We start from the raw sequence: 20373 nt of genomic DNA, 5'->3' as shown, positions 1-20373 counted from the left end.
CATTTACTTTTCATTTAAATTTCATTTTTTTCATGGGGTTTTCCAACTTTAATGTCACTTATTTTTAATGGACATTTAGATCAAAAGGCATCTCAGAGTGTCAAATGACCACAATGCCCCTACTTTGGTTGCATTCCCAATTTTTCGGTAACACCATTTTTTGTCGGTTTCTCGATTTCTCGTTTTTCTTTGTACTAATTAATTAATTTTTCTTTGTTATTTCTAATAACATTTATACTTCAATAGATGTTTATTTAAGTCTTAAAAATATTTTTCAAGATTCCCCGCGGTCCAGGGCTAGTCAACGGTCCACGCCGCAACTTTTCGGTGCGGTCATCGATCGCTATGGTTTTCGACTCACTTAACTTGGTTGCATTTAATTGCTATTATTTTTCCTTTGTTTATCTTGTATTTTCTTTTCTTGTATTTCATTATTTTATGTCTCCTCACCCATATCTAAGTGTAGTTCTAGGCATCCTAGCTGTCCTGACAGACACTGTCACCAGAACAGCAGAATACACTACCGAACATAGGGGTGTTACAGAAACATAAATATCTAAGTCTAATATTTACATAATTTATGCATTCATCGTAATTTATATATTCATTATGTTATCCATAATTATCACAATTCAAAACAATGGTTCTCATGTACCATTGTACTCAAAATATTTTTCCCTTCTATAATAATGAGAACTCATGTCTCATTCATACATTAATATGGTTCATTTATTCATTACACTATTTATATAATTTATCATTTGAAATTCAAGAAATGTTTTTCTGTACTAAGTATTTATGATTACTCTTAATTTCACTCATGTACCATTAAGTGTCAATAGGTTTTATTTTATTTCCTAGTGGGAATACAATGTCCAAATTCATTTTTATCTAATGCATATGTTCATAAATTTCATTTGTATAGTTCATTTACAATTTCATCTCTAATCTATCACACCAATTCACATGTACCTAGGTTCAAGCAAATTTTCATTTTCATTCAATAAAAAAGGAAAGTCTCCAAATATTATTTACACATCATTTATACCTTTAATATTTCATTTATAGTAATTTACAATTCACATTTCAAATTACATCAACTATTTCTCTTAAGTTCTATTTGTGATGAGCCTACAAATCCCATCAAACTAATCACATGATTTAAACAAACCTTAAATCATTTAAGTGAGGTATCATTAGTAATTTAAGTTTTGGTCCTTTGCATTCATTTCATTGAGGTTACTATTCACTTAACTATTCCTACACAAAAGTTGACTTTTTAATACATAATTGATTTGTTGAACCTAAGTTCACCAAGATACCTCATTTTGCATTTTATTTTTGTTGGCATTGATTTTCAATACTTATTCAAAATTTTTAGATTTCATACCTTAAGTTTACTGCTCCATTGGTCATTGTTAAAGTAGAAATTTGATAAAACTTCCTTCATGAAAGTTGTTCCTTTATGTGTCTTTTTTAATTCCCTTTTTGAATCATTCAATTTTGGAGTTTTTTAGCTCAAGTTATGGCCTAAATACCATAACTGGCCGGATTGGTCTTGTCCAGAAATTTTGGATAGAATTTGGTTCTGCCAGATTTAGTGTCCTAACTTGGGCTAGAAATTTCAATTAGTTAAGTTCAAAATTTAAGTTTGTGTTCTTCATAAAAGTTGTTCTAAATTGTCTAAGCTTTCTATTGATATAAATTTTAGGTCAATTGGACATTTCTACAGTGAGCTATGATCAAATGAACAAACACTGTTCATTTGGTCACTTTTACCAGGTCCAGAATTGGTTACCCGGATTTGGTTAATTTTTAGGGTATCCTAGGTTTATTTTCTGGGCAGGGTTTCTTCATCAAAGTTGTGCCATTATGTGTCTAGTTTCATCTCCAATTGTTCTTGCACCAATTTAACCTACACAACTCAAGTTACAGCTGCCCAAACTTGTTGGACTCACATCCAGCCCTGTAGGTCACTCAAGGCAGCACACCCAACCTCAATTCCAAAGCTATAATTCACTTCATTTCCTCATCATACACAGCTAAATGGTCACTAATTTGACCATTAGAACTTTCATTTAGCAACACATGAGCAAACTCTAGGTTTTCCCCAAACCCTAACTCCACAAATTTAAATTTGCTCAAACAACAAACATTCAAGTGTTCTAATAATCAAAACCATGTTCAATGACATCAATACACAATTATAATTCACTTGAATCATGGAAACCCTATAGTACCTTAGGGCTGCTGAAATTTAGTGCAGCTATAACATGCATATTTTGCTTTCTTTTTTCAAAATTCTTAGCTGAATTTGATGTCTTAACATGAAACAATAAGAGGGAGAGAGAGAGATATGGCACTAATCTCTTGAGTGCAGAATTTTTTCAAGGTATAACTTCACTTTTTCCTCTTCAAATTGCCGCCCACATATTGTGCTAATGGTAAGGATCAATTTTTGTGAAGGGATAATAGGGTTTTATGGTGGGATGATGGGGGAAATCAAGCTCACAAGGGAGCTTTAATAGAGGTTATGAGAGAAAAGAGAGAGAAAATGAAGGCTGCCAAAAATAGAGAAGAAAGTGAGCAGAATTTATGTTTTATTTTTGACTCATTTTCCCCTTTTTAAATGAATTTAATGGTGTTGTTAAATGGTGATTGGTGGAGAGCACACTAATGACATCATGTGATGTCATAATTCCAAATTTTCTTTCATTTTCTTTTCTTTTCTTTTCTACTCATTTTCAATTAAATTTTTAGCAATATTTATTCATATTTTATGTCATTGTGACATCCCTCACACGTCTATAGTGTAGCCGAGTAAGGCATGTCACACTCGGTGTCGAAGTACCCTATCTTATCTCATCTCAATTTATTACTTCTTAATTATCACATTCAATTTTCATTAAATTTCTGTGGAGAAACTGATGGAGTTTCCCCTCATTTCTTAATAATTTGATGATTTCCCACCTGTGTGAAACAATTAAAATTATCTTTATATATTCTCAAATTCGTTTTCTCATTAAGAACATCAATAAGTTTCACTCATATAAATACATAAGAAATTCAAATTATTTTCATACATACACAATTCAAATATGAAATTTGAAACTGTATTAATTTACATTATGTGCACAATTAATGTACAAAAATACATAATTTATATTACGTATCCAAAATTTAATTACAATGATCAAAAATAAAATACAAGCTGGTGGACACTACTAAAATATGCACTGCTGAGGAGGTGACACTCGGGACCCAAATGCAAATCAAAACTTCTAATCTCCCAGTTTATGGTCTACTGGGTTCTCTGGCCAAATTTTCAGTACCTACGCGTTGCAAAAGCCACGCGCTAAGCATAAAACTTAGTGGTGCCAATAATACAATAAAATATAATATGCAAATAAAAGTAAAAATTTCCTAGTTATTGTGCTTATAAGAAATAAATAATAACTAACTTATTGTTTAGTCGAAGGTTAATTACATCTTATAATATTAACTCTTTCTAGCATTTTATTAATCGTTTTCTTGATGATTTTGAGCCTCTTTTTATTGTAATCATTCTTGTTCTTTATCTTGATATTTAATTTCCTTACTTCCTTTAAAAATCAATTTAATTACATTTATACTTTTCCATGAATGAGCGGAAGCATGAAAAACGCAAGTTTATATCATTGAATTAAAAAATTTGCACCTAGCGTCACATGCATCATAAAAGATTTATTTTTATCTATTTGATTTCAATGATAAACAATATGTTAAAACTCTTTTAATATGTTTTTTGATCTGTATTTTCCATTTAAGATTTTAGAATTAATCAAATTAATTTTAGAACCCTAGATTAGATCAAGAATAAGTGCATTAACCTCTTGATGCACTGCATTCTGTTTAGCACCTTCGGGATGCATCTTTAGGACATCAAATGTTGTCCCTCTAGCTTGTCCACACCAAGATCACCTATGGTAGCCCTTGAACAGCTTCTAAAGCTTTTTCTATGAATTAGAAAATCAAGTTTTGCCTTTTGAGAGATTAGAGATGTAAACAGAACACTAGAAACAATTTCTAGTATTTTTAATTCAAGAGATTGTTTGCTAATCTCTTGGAATTGGTGAGAGATGAAGAAGAAGAAAGAATGGGAGCCTCAAGGGTGGCGGCATAAAGGGAGGAAGTAGCTGGTTATATTTTTTCTTTTTATAAGAACACTTATATAGCAAGGTCACCACTTATAACCCTTGCCACATGCCACATGTCACCTTCTGATTGGCTCTTGGTTTAATTGACCCAATCACATTGTGCCAAGTGTCAAACCTATATTTAATCTTAATTTTAATCATCTTACATGATTAAAAGACATTTGGCAAGCTTATGTGTAGTGCCATGTGTCACCATCTCATGGTGCCACATGTCACCCTGTGAAATGACCAAAATACCCATGTGTCTTAATTTTAAGTTCTCAACCCAAAATAATTATTTATCTTCTTCTAATCAATTTATATCAAATATAAATTAATTAATTAATCTCTATTAATTAATTTCTCATTAATTAAATTCATATTTAAACACTTTAAATATAAATTTAACTTATACTATACATCCAATAACCTAGATTTGGTTTCAAGTCATGCTAGGGACTTTACAATCTAATTGCAAACCAAACCTATTTAATTAATCAATTAAACTCTTTAATTAATTAATTAAATCATATTTAATTTGATGATTACTTGTGTATTTATGTGACTTACTAGGCTCATCACAAATTGGCAATGAGATATGATATCAACTCTTAATATCATCAGAACTCTTTCTTACCATAAACGATTTCTCTAAACCATTTTATGCACCTCATAGACCATGGTTAACACCTAGTATATAATGCCATGGCCACCCAATTAGTAATAAGGTTTACCCTAAATTAACCTATAATCATATGTTACCATGCACTAGAATCTCTCTATTATAAAATCCCAATTCAAGCTGGAGTCATGGTTTATGTCAAACCCCATTTGCTATGAATATTATGTTCTCTTTTAATCCTAGTTCTTGATTAAAAAGATTTTCTCATCAGAAACTCTTTTCTGATTAAATCTATCTGTGCTGGCCAGGAACTTGAAACATCAAGAACAATTAAATGAACATAGGATTTTATCCCTATTTACTTAGTGGAACAGATTCCATCTTGATCAACACCTACCTCCATATATAACTAGTAGGAGCCAACACATGCCCATATACCCATACACAGTACAAGTATGAAAGCAGTATCAAACTCAAACCACCTATATACAAGATAATTGTGCTATCTCAGGTCTAAAGATTATATGCACTGATATGATTTATGACAATACATTGACAAGAGTAAACTCCATATGGTTGTAATAAGTGTCACCGGTTTGACCTACTTATCATGTATAAGTGCTTATCATGTTTGTCATATGGCATGAGACTCACCATTCCATCTTATTTATATCTCATATAAATAACTTGGGAACAAATATGAATACAATCTTTCTGGATAAGTGATGTCCTTATTGTGAAGTATCCTTGATTGTGAACCCATTTAGGATACTTTGTGTTAGAAATACTGTCACTCATATTCTTACCAACTTAAGAATAGAATTTCTAACAAAATATCAATGGACATTTTCTATTACACATAAATATATTATGTAAACGGAAAAGTGGAAATGCCTTTTATTAATAAAAACATGTACAAGATACATACTAAATGATATGCTCTAGGGCATACTACTAACAATCTCCCACTAGCACTAGAGCCATTCATTATAATATCTTAAACCCATCTTCTCAAGATGTCGGTCTAGCTGAGTCTGTGACATAGGCTTAGTGAATGGATCAGCTGGATTTTCAGCTGATGCTATTTTATGCATGGCTACATCGCTTCATCCAACTATTTCTCTGATAATGTGGTAACACCTTTCTATGTGTTTGGATTTCTGGTGAGACCGGGATTCCTTAGCCTGTATGACTGCTCCATTGTTGTCACAGTGAAGTGGAACTGCTGACTCAATGGAAGGAACTACTGCAAGTTCTGTCATGAACTTCTTTATCTAAACATCTTCCTTTATAGCATCTGATGCAGCAATATACCCAGCCTTGGTAGTGGAATCTGTAGTCGTACTCTGTTTGGAACTCTTCCAACTAACTGCACCTTCATTACAAATGAATACATACCAATAGGTAGACTTTCTATCATCGATATCTGATTAGAAATCAGAATCAGTATAACCATCCAATTGCAAGTCTCTACCTCCATAAATCTAGAATAAATCCTTAGTTCTTCTCAAGTATTTAAGGACATTCTTGACAACTATCTAGTGTTCTAAACCTGGATTGGATTGATACCTGCTAGTCAAACTAATAGCATATGTGATATCCAACCTAGTGCACAACATTGCATACATTAAACTTCCAATAGCCGAAGCATATGGAATCCTGGCCATTTTATCTCTTTCTTCAGGTGTCTTTGGAGACATCTCTTTAGAAAGGTGGATACTGTAACACCCCTATGTTCAGTAGTGCGTTCTACTGTTCTGGTGACCAGTATCTGTCCGGACAGTTAGGATGCCTAGAACTATATTTAAATGTTAGTGGGAAGACATCAAATAATAAAATACAAAAAAGAAAAATACAAGAAAAACAAAAAAAAATAATACCAATGAAATGTAATTAAGTTAAACGAGCCAAAAACCACAGCGATGGGTGACCGCACTGGGAAGTTGCGGCGTGGACCGTTGACTAGCCCTGAACCGTGGGGAACCCTGAAAAATATTTTTAAGACTTAAATAAACATATATTGAAGTATAAATTTTATTAGAAATATCAAAGAAAAATTAATTAATTAGTACAAAGAAAAACGAGAAATCCAGAAAACAACAAAACTCGGTGTTACCGAAAAATAGGGAATGCAACCCGAATAGGGGCATTGTGGTCAATTGACATCTCAAGTTGCCTTTTGACCTAAATGTACATTAAAAATAAATGATATTAAACCTTGAAAATAACATGAAAATTAAAACGGTGTACATAATTTAAATAGTAAATGATATGAGGAAAATGTGAGAAATTGGAAAATTGGACTAATTTAGTACTTTAATCCAAGTTAGTGCTCCACTAACTCATAAATTGGGACACCTTTATCAGCCATTTGGGATAGAAAATGCCATCATCTTCAACCTCCCCTCATCCAGCCGAATTGATCCACCATGAAAACTCCATTGCTGCACCATTTTCCAAGCTTCATGCACCTCTATTTAAGCCCTCCTTTCCACTAGTTTCCTTCATTAATCTTTGCCTACACACCTGGGCAGTAGTTTGGGAGCAAGAGATTTGAAGGAGTTTTGACAAGCTCCACTTGAGGTACATGTTCATTTCTTCATCCTTTCTCCATTAAAGCTTGTGTGGGTGTTGTGGTGAATGGATTAATGGAAGGAAAGTTGAAGTTTGGTGAGTTATGATGATGCTCCATTTTGGCAGCCATGGAACTTCATATTGTATAGCTTTCTTGTGCATGTATATGGTAGTTTGAGATGTTGAATTAAATGTTTAATTGTATTGAAGTTGAATTCCATGTGTGAAGTTGAATGGTAAGCTTGAAAAGTGAAAATGGAAGTTGATGTGTATGTATAATTTTTGGGCAGCCTCAAAATGGAAATTTGTAATGTTCAAATTTATGAAATGTTTTTGAAATATTGTACAAAAATTTGAGAGCATATATGTGTGTGGAATAGTAGTGATAGGTATGCAATTTGATGATGGAAGTTTGTGTGATGATTAGAAGTATTTATGTATATACATTGTTAGGATTGAACTTTGTGAATGGTGACTGCATTTGGTGTATTTATAGTGGTTATATTCTATTCAAGTTAACCTATAATGTAGAGAATGGAATGGTTTTGGTTAGTGCCAAATGCAAAATATGGTTGTGTTTGGTTTGGTGTTTGAAAAGGATATAGAGGGTAGTGTACAAATGGACCTATACCCTTAAGTATGTGGCTCCAATTGGTATGAGGCCAATTGGAGGTGAAACTAGGCACAAAATGTGCCAACTTTCATGAAGAAAGTCTATCTAAATTCTGTCCAGAAAGTGACTTGAAAAATGACCAAATCCAGATTAGTGACTTGGAAGCCTGAAAATTGACCATTTGGGCAGCAGTTAGTGTTTTGACCATAACTTACTCAAAACAGGTCCAAATGATCTAAAATTTTTGCCATGAATAGTTTAGACGATCTATAATTCTTATGAAGACACAAAGCCCAAAAAAGGCCAGAACTAAGTGAAATAGCTTGCACAAGTTCAGGTACCAAAACTGGTCGAACCAAAAGTGACCTAAAAATGACCTAAAAATGACCTAAGCCTATCATTTTAGTGCATTCTTTCCAGCATCGGTAAATTGACCATATCTTGGTCTACACTACTCAGACTGACCTAAAATTTTTCCTCGCGTGCAGTTAGACATAGACCTACAAGTTTGTAGTTTGGACCGGAACCCAAAAACCAAGGGAACTAGGTCGTCTGGCTAGGTCAAAATAGTACACTGAAATCTGGTAAATTGCAATAAAATGCAATACACTTGAAAATGAAATTGGTAACATATACCAACACTAAAGGGCTCTAAAATATGACATATTGGTAACATTGGAATTGACTCACTTAGAGTACATCAAGGGTCAACATTATAAGTTGACTAATGAAATGAATTGAAGGGATTAGTACCAAGAAAATTTAGATATTGGATTTTATGGTTAGAAACAAATTCATTGAGTACTGAAATACTTTAAATTGTGTGTTTCAGTTGATAAGGATATTGAGAAGCATAAAGAACATTGAGTCAAGGCCTAGGAGCGACTCAAATCAGGTTTGTGCACAACTAGTTTTTAATTGATTTTGTTCTAAATATTTCATATGATTAAATGAAGTTATTTTCCTTACGTATTATGTTTATCAAGTATTGGATTTAATTCAATGAATATTAAAATTGTTATAGTATGTATGAATTTAGCTTAATGAAATAGTATTTCAACAAGTGTTAAGCATTGTTGCGAATTAAATAAATTATATTTTGAAAAATTGTGATAGAACATGTTTTGAATTGTGATGGGCAATTTGCATGGAAAAATGCAAATTTATGATTTGAATTGTGATGAGCATAAAAATTATTAGATATTGAAATTGACTTTGTATCGAATTGTATTGTGATTTATGCTCACTGAAAGGATTGTTTTATATCTCTATAGATGCTTGACTAGGTTATTACCCGTCTCTCTCATTTATTGAGAAGACAATAGAGTTAGTTGTGTTTTGATTACCATGGTACGTGCACAGGCTTAGATTCTCCTCTTATTAGAGGTTAGATCTAAGTTTTTTTTATGTTATGGCCCTTTTGGAAGAGTAATTATTGTGGTGTGTACTGTGCACGATGATTCGACTTCCCCGACCATAGGGAGTTAGAATCACCCCGAAGATGGCCCTTTTGGATTAGTCTTGCATAGTTAGTGAGATAAATAATGGTTTTTGAATAGTAAAGAATTGTGATTTCAATTATGATTTATGTATAATTGATTTTGTTGGAATTACCTTAAATGGTTAGTTATGATTTGATAAATTGAATTTCGTGATCAAAGTCATTTTATACAAATGATTCATATTATTGGCAATGAATATTTTGAGTTTTGGAATTTGATGAGTATCCAGATTTCTAAATTATTTGCTGTAATTTTTGTTAAGGTATATTGTACTATGTTTTAAATTATAGTTGTGCACCACTGAGTTCACCACTCAGCGATAGCTTTGTATGCTGTCGCAGGTGAAAAGAGCATAGAGTAATTGAGTAAGCTTATTTGAAGAGACATTCAGATTAGCTCCAGATATACCCATGTACACAGGTTTTGATGTATGCATGTAATAATATGTATGTAAATTATTTGAGCAGTTATATAAAAACTCTTGTAAAATATTTTGGTATGTAATTAAATGTAAATTATTGTAAATAAAAATTTGAGATTTTATTTACCTGAATAGTTTTCTAATATTAATTTTGAGTCTTGTAATCAGTGAAATGTTTCTTTTATGATGAGGTTGGTTTGAAAATAAATTGATTTGATTATTGTGATTGAATTGTGAGATGAAATGAAGTTTATTGGAGTTGTATTTGAGAAATCATATTGGAAGTGTGTTTCTTTGCAGGTTTTGAAGAACTGTTTTCTCAAAATATAGCTGGCACTCTCCTGAAATTTTGAAAAATTTTTATAACACCAGATTTTAATCAATGATTTAAATTTCACGAAAATTGATTTAAAATCCCTTGTAGTATATTTAATGGGTTACTGATAGGCGAAGTACAGTAATTCATTAGATGTACAACGGGATCATGTTACATCTTACGGAGGATTAGGGTGTGACATGTTTTGTGGTATCAGAGCAATGGTTTTAAAGTAAATTTCGAACTGTGAATTTGAAATCTTTTTGTCGGTAACTACAACTGCTCAAATGTTTGATACATATAGTACATTTACATCATAAATATGAGTTAATGGAGAGAAATCTCCTTGTGTTAGTTGTACAGGAAATAGAAAATCCTGTGAAAAGATATGGAAGAGAAGAATGAGACAATAGAACAATCTGTGATGGCAGAAGTACAAGTTGAGGCCCCAGCTCCTCAAAGTGTCGAAGGCCCGACTGTACCAGTTTTACCAGTATAAATTACTGCATGAATGGCCCAGCAAATAGCCACTTTCTTTCAACAAATGGCTGATACTCTGTCAGCTCAAGTACAAACCCAACCCCCACAAGGGCAGTGTGAAATAGAGAAGAGGGAGAAACCTATGGGTTAGAGCTCGAACAGTAATTTGGGGAAGAGAAAAGAATTTAAGGAACCCCGAGCTTAGGGATATAACAGAGGCGGATCATCAGGGCAGAGAACACCAAGATCTAGTCATCGAACAACCAGAAGTTCCTATTCTGCCCATTTATGCCATGTTTGTGGTAAACTACATGGAGGTATTTGTCGTAAGGCCTCTGGAGCCTGCTACAATTGTGGAAAGCTTAGACACTTTGTTGGAAATTGTACTAGAGCACCTCGATCTGCTCTCAAAAGTTCATAGACAGTCAGTAGAGGTCGAGATAGAAATAGAGTTGGTACTCCTCATAACCATAACATAGTGAATGAACTCGAACATAGTAGCGCATCAATTAGAGCGTCCACTATGTGCTAAGGGGAAAGAACAGAAACTTCGGATGTAGCTGTTAGTAAGTTCTTAATTTTTGAAAGAAACAATTAGTTATTATTTTATCTCAACACTACTTAGTTGTGTGCTAGTGTTAGAACTATATGTTCTGTTGCTATTCATTTACATGGGAATGAATTTTAATGTATTAGTGACTAGTCTTTTAGGATAAAAACTATAATAACAAGTATGATTGACATTAATTTTGGAAGAATTGTTAGCTAAAAGTATTTTTTAACACACCATAAATTATAAAGCTAATTAGCGAGCCTACTTAATGTAAGGCAAGAGGACCTAAAAGTAAGTTACAGTAATAGAATTGCTCTAGATGAGGGCAAAGATGTTACTGTTAGTAATTGTCAAGGAATATTGTAATCAGAATAGGTTTAGGATATGAGTGGATTCGAGAAAGAAAAGATGTTAGAAAACCTAGTCCATGAGGTTATAACGTAGTGACTATGTAATGTTCTCGATGTTTGTATTGTAAGCTGCAGATTACAGTACCGACACGGGATTATTATGTAGAGCTACGTGCTTCCTCATGGTACAATAAAATAGGAATATTTGTAAGTAATCTATAAATTGATACAGTTACGCCCGAATAGATTACTATTACGGGAACTAAATGTTAAAATTTTAGTAAGAAATCTAAAACTTCAGAACTAGCCTGTCGAAAGACTACACTTGTAAGGTAGCTAGAGTCAGTAACTCGGATTCAATAATGTGAACTACTTGTACCATTGTAATTGCTATAAGTTTAGAGATATCAGTACGACTTATCATCCTCAGACAGATGGACAGTCGAAACAAGTAATTCAGGTAAATTCTGAAACACATTGAGTTTCTGTAAATAATGAAATGAAATGAAATGATAATAATAACCTGTAAAAAGTAATAAGCCCTCGAGAATATACTGAGAACCTGTGTCCTTGAATCCAAGGGGAGATGGGACAGATACCTCCCACTAACAGAATTTGTATACAATAATAAGTGTCAAGCTAGCATACAAACGGCACCCTATGAAACATTGTAAGGGAACGGATAACTATGGATTTTGTGATGAGACTTCTGAGGACACATAATAGTCATCTTTATATGGCAGAAAGTGCAGAACTCTCCTATGTTGGGATGAAGTAGGTGAAAGGAAGATGATTGGGCTAGAAATTATTCAGCGGATAGAGGAAAAGATCATATTGATTAGAGATCGACTCAAGGCTGCATTAAACGATCAGAAGTCCTATGTTGATCTGAAGAGAAGAGATATTGAATATGCAGTGGGTAATAAGGTATTCCTTAAAGTTTCTCCTTGGAAGAGGATTATGAGATTTGGCGGAAAGGGGAAACTGAGTCCTTGTTTTATCGGACCATATGAGGTTCTGGAGAGAGTGGGTCCTTTGGCATATCAGTTAGCATTACCTCCAGAGCTAGAAAGGATACACATGTCTTCCATGTGTCCATGTTAAGGAGGTACAGATCTGACCCATCTCATGTTCTATCAGTTGAAGAGATTGAGGTAAATCTAGACCTTTCATATGAGGAAGAACCCATAGAAATTCTGGCATATGAGGTGAAGCAGCTGAGGAATAAACAGATACACCTGGTTAAAGTACTGTGGAACCATCATTCAGGCCAGGAAGCTACTTGGGAACGTGAAGAGGACATGAGGAGACAGCACCCACAGCTATTCAGAGACTGATGCCAGGTAAAATTTTGAGACAAAATTTATTTAAGGGGGGGAGAATTGTAACACCCCTATGTTCGGTAGTGCGTTCTACTGTTCCGGTGACCAGTGTGTGTCCGGACAGCTAGGATGCCTAGAACTACATTTAAATGTTAGTGGGGAGACATAAAATAATGAAAGACAAGAAAGGAAAATACAAGAAAAACAAAGGAAAAATAATAGCAATGAAATGTAACAAAGTTAAACGAGCCAAAAACCATAGCGATGGGTGACCGCACTAGGAAGTTGCGGCGTGGACCGTTGACTAGCCCTGAACTACGGTGAACTCTGAAAAATATTTTTAAGACTTAAATAAACATTTATTGAAATATAAATTTCATTAGAAATATCAAAGAAAAATTAATTAATTAGTATAAAGAAAAATGAGAAATCGAGAAATCGAGAAAACGACAAAACTCGGTGTTACAGAAAAATCAGGAATGTAACCCAAATAGGGACATTGTGCTCAATTGACATCCCGATTTCTCTTTTGACCTAAATGTCCATTAAAAATAAATGATATTAAACCTTGAAAATATTATGAAAATTAAAATGGTGGTACATAATCTAAATAGTAAAAGATATGAGGAAAATGTGGGAAATTGGAAACTTGGACTAATTTAATACTTTAATCCAAGTTAATGCTCCACTAACTCATAAATTGGGATACCTTTATCAGCCATTTGGGACAGAAAATGCCATCATCTTCAACCTCCTCTCATCAAGCCGAATTGATCCACCATGAAAACTCTATTGCCGCACCATTTTCCAAGCTTCATGCACCTCCATTTAATCCCTCCTTTCCACTAGCTTTCTTCATTAATCTTTGCCTACACACCTTGGGAAGTAGTTTGGGATCAGGAAGGGAGAGATTTGAACGAGTTTTGACAAGCTCCACTTGAGGAACATGTTCATTTCTTCATCCTTTCTCCATTAAAGCATGTGTGGGTGTTGTGCTGAATGGATTTATGGAAGGAAAGTTGAAGTTTGGTGAGTTATGATGATACTCCATTTTGGCAGCCATGGAACTTCATATTGTTTAGCTTGCTTGTGCATGTATATGGTAGTTTGAGATACTGAATTAAATGTTTAATTGTATTGAAGTTGAATTCCATGTGTGAAGTTGAATGGTAAGCTTGAAAAGTGAAAATGGAAGTTGATGCGTATGTATAATTTTTGGGCAGCCTCAAAATGGAAATTTGTAATGTTCAAATTCATGAAATATTGTTGAAATATTGTACAAAAATTTGGGAGCATATATGTGTGTGGAATAGTAGTGATAGGTATGTAATTTGATGATGGAAGTTTGTGTGATGATTAGAAGTATTTATGTGTATACATTGTTGGGATTGAACTTTGTGAATGGTGACTGCATTTGGTGTATTTGAAGTGGTTATATTCTATTCAAGTTGACCTATAATGTAGAGAATGGAATGGTTTTGGTTAGTGCCAAATGCAGAATATGGTGGGGAAATGAAGATGTAATTAGTAAACTTGTGTTTGGTTTGGTGTTTGAAAAGGATGTAGAGGGCAGTGTGCAAATGGACCTATAACCCTAAGTGTGTGGATCCAATTGGTATGAGGCCAATTGGAGGTAAAACAAGGCACAAAATGTGCCAAATTTCATGAAGAAAGTCTGCCTAAATTCTATCTAGAAAGTGACTTGAAAAATGACCAAATCCGGATTAGTGACTTGGAAGCCTGAAAATTGACCATTTGGGCAGCAGTTAGTGTTTTGACCATAACTTACTCCAAACAGGTCCAAATGACCTGAAATTTTTACCATGAATAGTTTAGACATAGATCTACAATTCTTATGTGGACGCCAAAGCCCAAAAATGGCTAGAACCAAGTCCAATAGCTTGTACAATTTCAGGTACTAAAACTGGCCGAACCAAAAGTGACCTAAAAATGACCTAAGCCTACCATTTTAGTACATTCTGTTCAGTATTGGTAAATTGGCCATATCTTGGTCTACACTACTCAGAATGACCTAAAATTCTGCCCGCATGCAATAAGACATTGACCTACAAGTTTGTAGTTTGGACCGGAACCTGAAAACCGAGAGAACTAGGTCATCCGGCTAGGTCAAAATAGTACACCAAAATCCGGTAAATTGCAATAAAATGCAATACACTTGAAAATGAAATTGGTAACATATACCAACACTAAAGGGCTCTAAAATATGACATAATGGTAACATTGGAATTGACTCACTTAGAGTGCATTAGAATTGACTCACTTAGAGTGCATCAAGGGTCAACATTATAAGTTGACTAATGAAATGAATTGAAGGGAATAGTACCAAGAAAATTTAGATATTGGATTTTATGGTTGGAAACAAATTCATTGAGTACTGAAACACTTTAAATTATGTGTTTCAGTTGATAAGGATATTGAGAAGCATAAAGAACATTGAGTCAAGGCCTAGGAGCGACTCAAATCAGGTTTGTGCACAATTAGTTTTTAATTGATTTTGTTTTGAATATTTCATATGATTAAATGAAGTTATTTTCCTTACGTATTATGTTTATCAAGTATTGGATTTAATTCAATGATTATTGAAATTGTTACAGTATGTATGAATTTAGCTTTATGAAATGGTATTTCAACAAGTGTTAAGCATTGTTGCGAATTAAATAAATTATGCTTTGAAAAATTATGGTAGAACATGTTTTGAATTGTGATGGGCAATTTGCATGGAAAAATGCAAATTTATGATTTGAATTGTGATGAGCATAAAAATTACTGGATATTGGAATTGACTTTGAATCGAATTGTATTATGATTTATGCTCACTAAAAGGATTGTTTTATATCTCACTATAGATGCTTGACTAGGTTATTACCCGTTTCTCTCATTTGTTGAGAAGACAATGGAGATAGTTGTGTTTTGATTACCATGGTACGTGCACAGGCTTAGATTCTCCTCTTATTAGAGGTTAGATCTAAGTTTCTTTTATGTTATGGCCCTTTCGGAAGATTCATTATTGTGGTGTATACTGTGCACGATGATTCGACCTCCCCAACCATAGGGAGTTAGAATCACCACGAAGATGGCCCTTTCGGATTAGTCTTGTATAGTTAGTGAGATAAAGAATGGTATTTGAATAGTAAAGAATTGTAATATTAATTATGATTTATGTATAATTGATTTTGTTAGAATTACCTTAAATGGTTAGTTATGATTTGATAAATTGAATTTCGTGATCAAAGTCATTTTATACAAATGATTCATATTATTGGCAATGAATATTTTGAGTTTTGGAATTTGATGAGTATCCAGATTTCTAAATTTTTTGCTGTAATTTTTGTTATGGTATATTGTACTATGTTTTAAATTATAGTTGTGCACCACTGAGTTTACCACTCAGCGATAGCTTTGTATGCTGTCGCAGGTGAAAAGAGCATAGAGCAATTGAGTAAGCTTCTTTGAAGAGATATTCAGATCAGCTCCAGATATACCCATGTACACAGGTTTTGATGTATGCATGTAATAATATGTATGTAAATTATTTGAGCAGTTGTATAAAAACTCTTGTAAAATATTTTGGTATGTAATTAAATGTAAATTATTGTAAATGAAAATTTGAGATTTCATTTGCCTGAATAGTTTTGTAATATTAATTTTGAGTCTTGTAATTAATGAAATGTTTCTTTTATGATGAGGTTGGTTTGAAAATAAATTGATTTGATTATTGAGATTGAATTGTGAGATGAAATGAAGTTTATTGGAGTTGCATTTGAGAAATCATATTGGAAGTGTGTTTTTTTGCAGGTTTTGAAGAACTGTTTTTTCAAAATACAGCCGGCACTCTTCTGAAATTTTGAAAAATTTTTATAACACAAGATTTTAATCAATGATTTAAATTACACGAAAATTGATTTAAAATGCCTTGTAGTATATTTAATGGGTTACCAGTAGGCGAAGTAAGGTAATTCATTAGGTGTACTACGGGATCATGTTACATCTTATAGAGGAGTAGGGTGTGACAGATACCATGTCTTGCTAGCAATAATTCTCTCTTGGAATCAAGCATGTTAAACCTCTTTAACATCTTTTCCTAGTATATTCTTTGGAATAAACCAATTATTTTTTTTGCTCTATCTCTATAGATGCGAATCCCAACAATATAGGTTGTCTCCCCTAAGTCTTTCATGGAGAATGTATTTGTCAACCATACCTTTACAGTTGTCAACATACCTGTGTCATTACCCATCAATAGTATGTCATCTACATATAAGACAAGGAAAGTGATAGCACTGTCACTAACCTTCTTATGTACACATGGCTCATCCTCATTTTTGATAAAACCAAATAATTTAATGGCTTCATCAAAATGGATGTTCCAACTCCTCGAAGCTTGTTTCAACCCATAAATGGATCGCTTTAACTTGCATACCTTGGAACCATCTTGGGATTGAAAATCCCTAGGTTATTCCATGAAAATGTTTTCTTCAATGTATCCATTGAGAAAAACTGTTTTGACATCCATCTACCAAATCTTATAATCATAGTATGCGGCTATTGCTAATAGAATCCTAATTGATTTAAGCATGGCAACAGGCAAGAAAGTCTCCTCATAGTCGATTCCTTGCCTTTGGTGAAACCCTTTGGCTACTAGCCTTACCTTCTAGGTCTCTATCTTTCCATCAGAACCAATTTTCTTCTTGAAAACCCATTTGTTCCCTATAGGTACAATACCTTTAGGTGGGTTAACAAGATCCCAAACTTGATTCTTATACATGGAATCAATCTTGGATTTCATAGCATTAATCTATTTTGAATAGTCTATATCTGATATAGCTTCTTCATAGGTAAGTGGATCATCTCCATTATCTACTTCTTCATGAGTAGACAACTCTTGTTCTTCTTTATGAAGGAAACCATATCTCACTAGTGGGTGAGATACCCTAGTTGTTCTATGAGGAATAGCTGTAGATGTTTCATCAATAGGTGTAGGTTGACTAGATGGATCTATATCCATCTGATCTGTTGGTTGGTCAGAATTCTCCAATTCTAACTCTATTTGCCTTTCTTTGCCTCCTTCTTGAACAAACTGTTGTTCAAGAAATGTGGCATCTTTACTTACCAAAACCTTTTGTGAACTAGGAAAATAAAAATAATATCCAAAACTATCTTTTGGATATCCAATAAATCGACCATTTTCTAATTTAGTTTCCAATTTATCAGTGTTCAGCTTTTTGATATAAGCTAGACAACCCCAAATCATAACATGCTTAAGACTTGATTTTCTTCCATGCCATATATCATAAGGTGTGGAAGAAACTGATTTTGATGGAATCTTATTCAGAATATACAAAACTGAATCTAATGCAAATCCCTAAAAGGAGATTGGCATATCATTATAGCTCATCATACTACGTACCATATCCAATAGGGTACGATTTCTCCTTTCAAATACATCATTCAGCTATGGTGTTCCTGGAGGAGTCAGCTGGGAAACAATGCTGTGCTCTCTCAAGTATTCATCAAATTCAATACTCAAATATTCACCTCCACGATTTGATCGAAGAGCTTTAATACTCTTTTCTTTTTGATTTTCTACTTCAGATTTAAATTCTTTGAACTTTTCAAAGGATTCATGTTAGTATTTCATCAAATACAAATACCCAAATGTTGATTTATCATTAGTAAAGATAATAAAGTAATGAAAACCGCCTCTAGCCATTTCATTAAATGGACCACATACATCACTATGTATTAGCTCCAAAATATTTTCAGCCCTTAGCCCTTGTCCAACAAAGGGTGATCTAGTCATTTTGCCGTGAAGGCAAGATTCATAAGTTATAGTAGGCTCAGAGCCTAATGAGGAAAGAATCCCCATTTTCTCCAGTTTTGTAATCCTATCTTCTACAACATGACATAACCTTAAGTGCCAAATATATTTTGAACTTCAGTTGATTTTCACCATGGCATTGCATTCATTTAGATCACTTGCATTCATTTTGTGTTTGTCATTATTATCCAAATAATAAAGACCATCATTCATATAACCGGAACCAACATATTTATTTCCAAAATAAATATTGCAAACATCATCTGTGAACTGAAATTCATAGCCATTTCTAGTCAAACTAGTTATAGGAATGATGTTCTTAAAAGCATCAGGTACATATAAAATATTATCCAAACACAAAACATGTCTAGACATGTAAAAAGATTTAGATCCTATGGCTAAAGCCTCAACAGTTGAGCCATTGCCAATCCGGACTCTAACATCTCGAGAACGCAAGCTGCTACTATTTGCTAGTTCCTGCATATCATAAGAAATGTGAGAACTGGCACCAGTATCTAAAACCCAAGCTTTAGATGAACTATGAGTATCATCAGAATCTAAATAACAAGATATGGACATACCTTCTTAAGTATTATCCTTCTTGTCCTTTAAAGAAGCAACATACTCTGGGCAGTTCCTCTTCCATTGCCCATCCTTCTGGCAGTGGAAACACTTTCCTTTGCCTCCATCAGCTTTAGTCTTCCCTTTCTGTTTAGCTATTTTCTTGGAAGGACTAGGAATCTGAGGTTTCTTTTTCTTATTGCCCTTCTTCTTATTGGACTTTCCAGCAGAAGAAGATGCAATCAAAGTTACCTCTTTTCCTTTATTGCCCAACATATTCTTTTAGGCAATAACCAGCATGTTGAGTAAACCAGCCAAGGTGCATTCCTATTTAGTCATATGGAAATTTGTTAAAAAATTCCCAAAATACTCAGGAAGGTACTGAAGGATCAAATCTGTCTGCAGTTGGAAATCCATGTTAAAGTCAAGATGTTCCAGCTGCTCAATTAGTCGAATCATCTTGTGGACATGATCCCCAACATTCTATCCCTTAGACATCCTTATGCTGAACAGCTACCTAGATATCTCATACCTAGCATTCCTACTGTGCTCACCATACAACTCTTGTAGGTGAAGGAGGATTTCACTCGCACTCTGCATGTTCTCATGCTGCTTCTGTAACTCATTACTCATGGAAGCAAGCATGTAACACTTAGCTCTCATATCATGCTCCTTCCACTTGTCCAAAGTTTCATGTTCCTCTTGAGTGGCCTCTGGAGGTAAAGGACTAGGAACATTTGAGTCTAGAACATATCCTATATGTTCAAGGTTCAGGACAAGTTTCAAATTTCTTAGCCAATCAGACAGATTAGGTCCTGTCAACCTATTGCGATCAAGTATGCTTGCAAGGATATTGGATGATGGTGGTTGTTTTGTGCTCATTATTATCTAAAAATTAACTGCAGAAAATAACCAGATTAATTAGTAAAAGTATCATGTAATTAACCAAAATGATTATGGTCTTTTAATCAAAATGGTCCTCCCACTAACTTGGCGAATCCTACACTTCCAAAGTAGAAAACAGAAATCCTAGTTGGATGGATTT

The sequence above is a fragment of the Hevea brasiliensis genome, chromosome 9 (genome assembly GCF_030052815.1).
Source record: "Hevea brasiliensis isolate MT/VB/25A 57/8 chromosome 9, ASM3005281v1, whole genome shotgun sequence".
In the NCBI taxonomy this organism is placed as follows: domain Eukaryota; kingdom Viridiplantae; phylum Streptophyta; class Magnoliopsida; order Malpighiales; family Euphorbiaceae; genus Hevea; species Hevea brasiliensis.
This window is presented reverse-complemented; position numbering follows the sequence as displayed.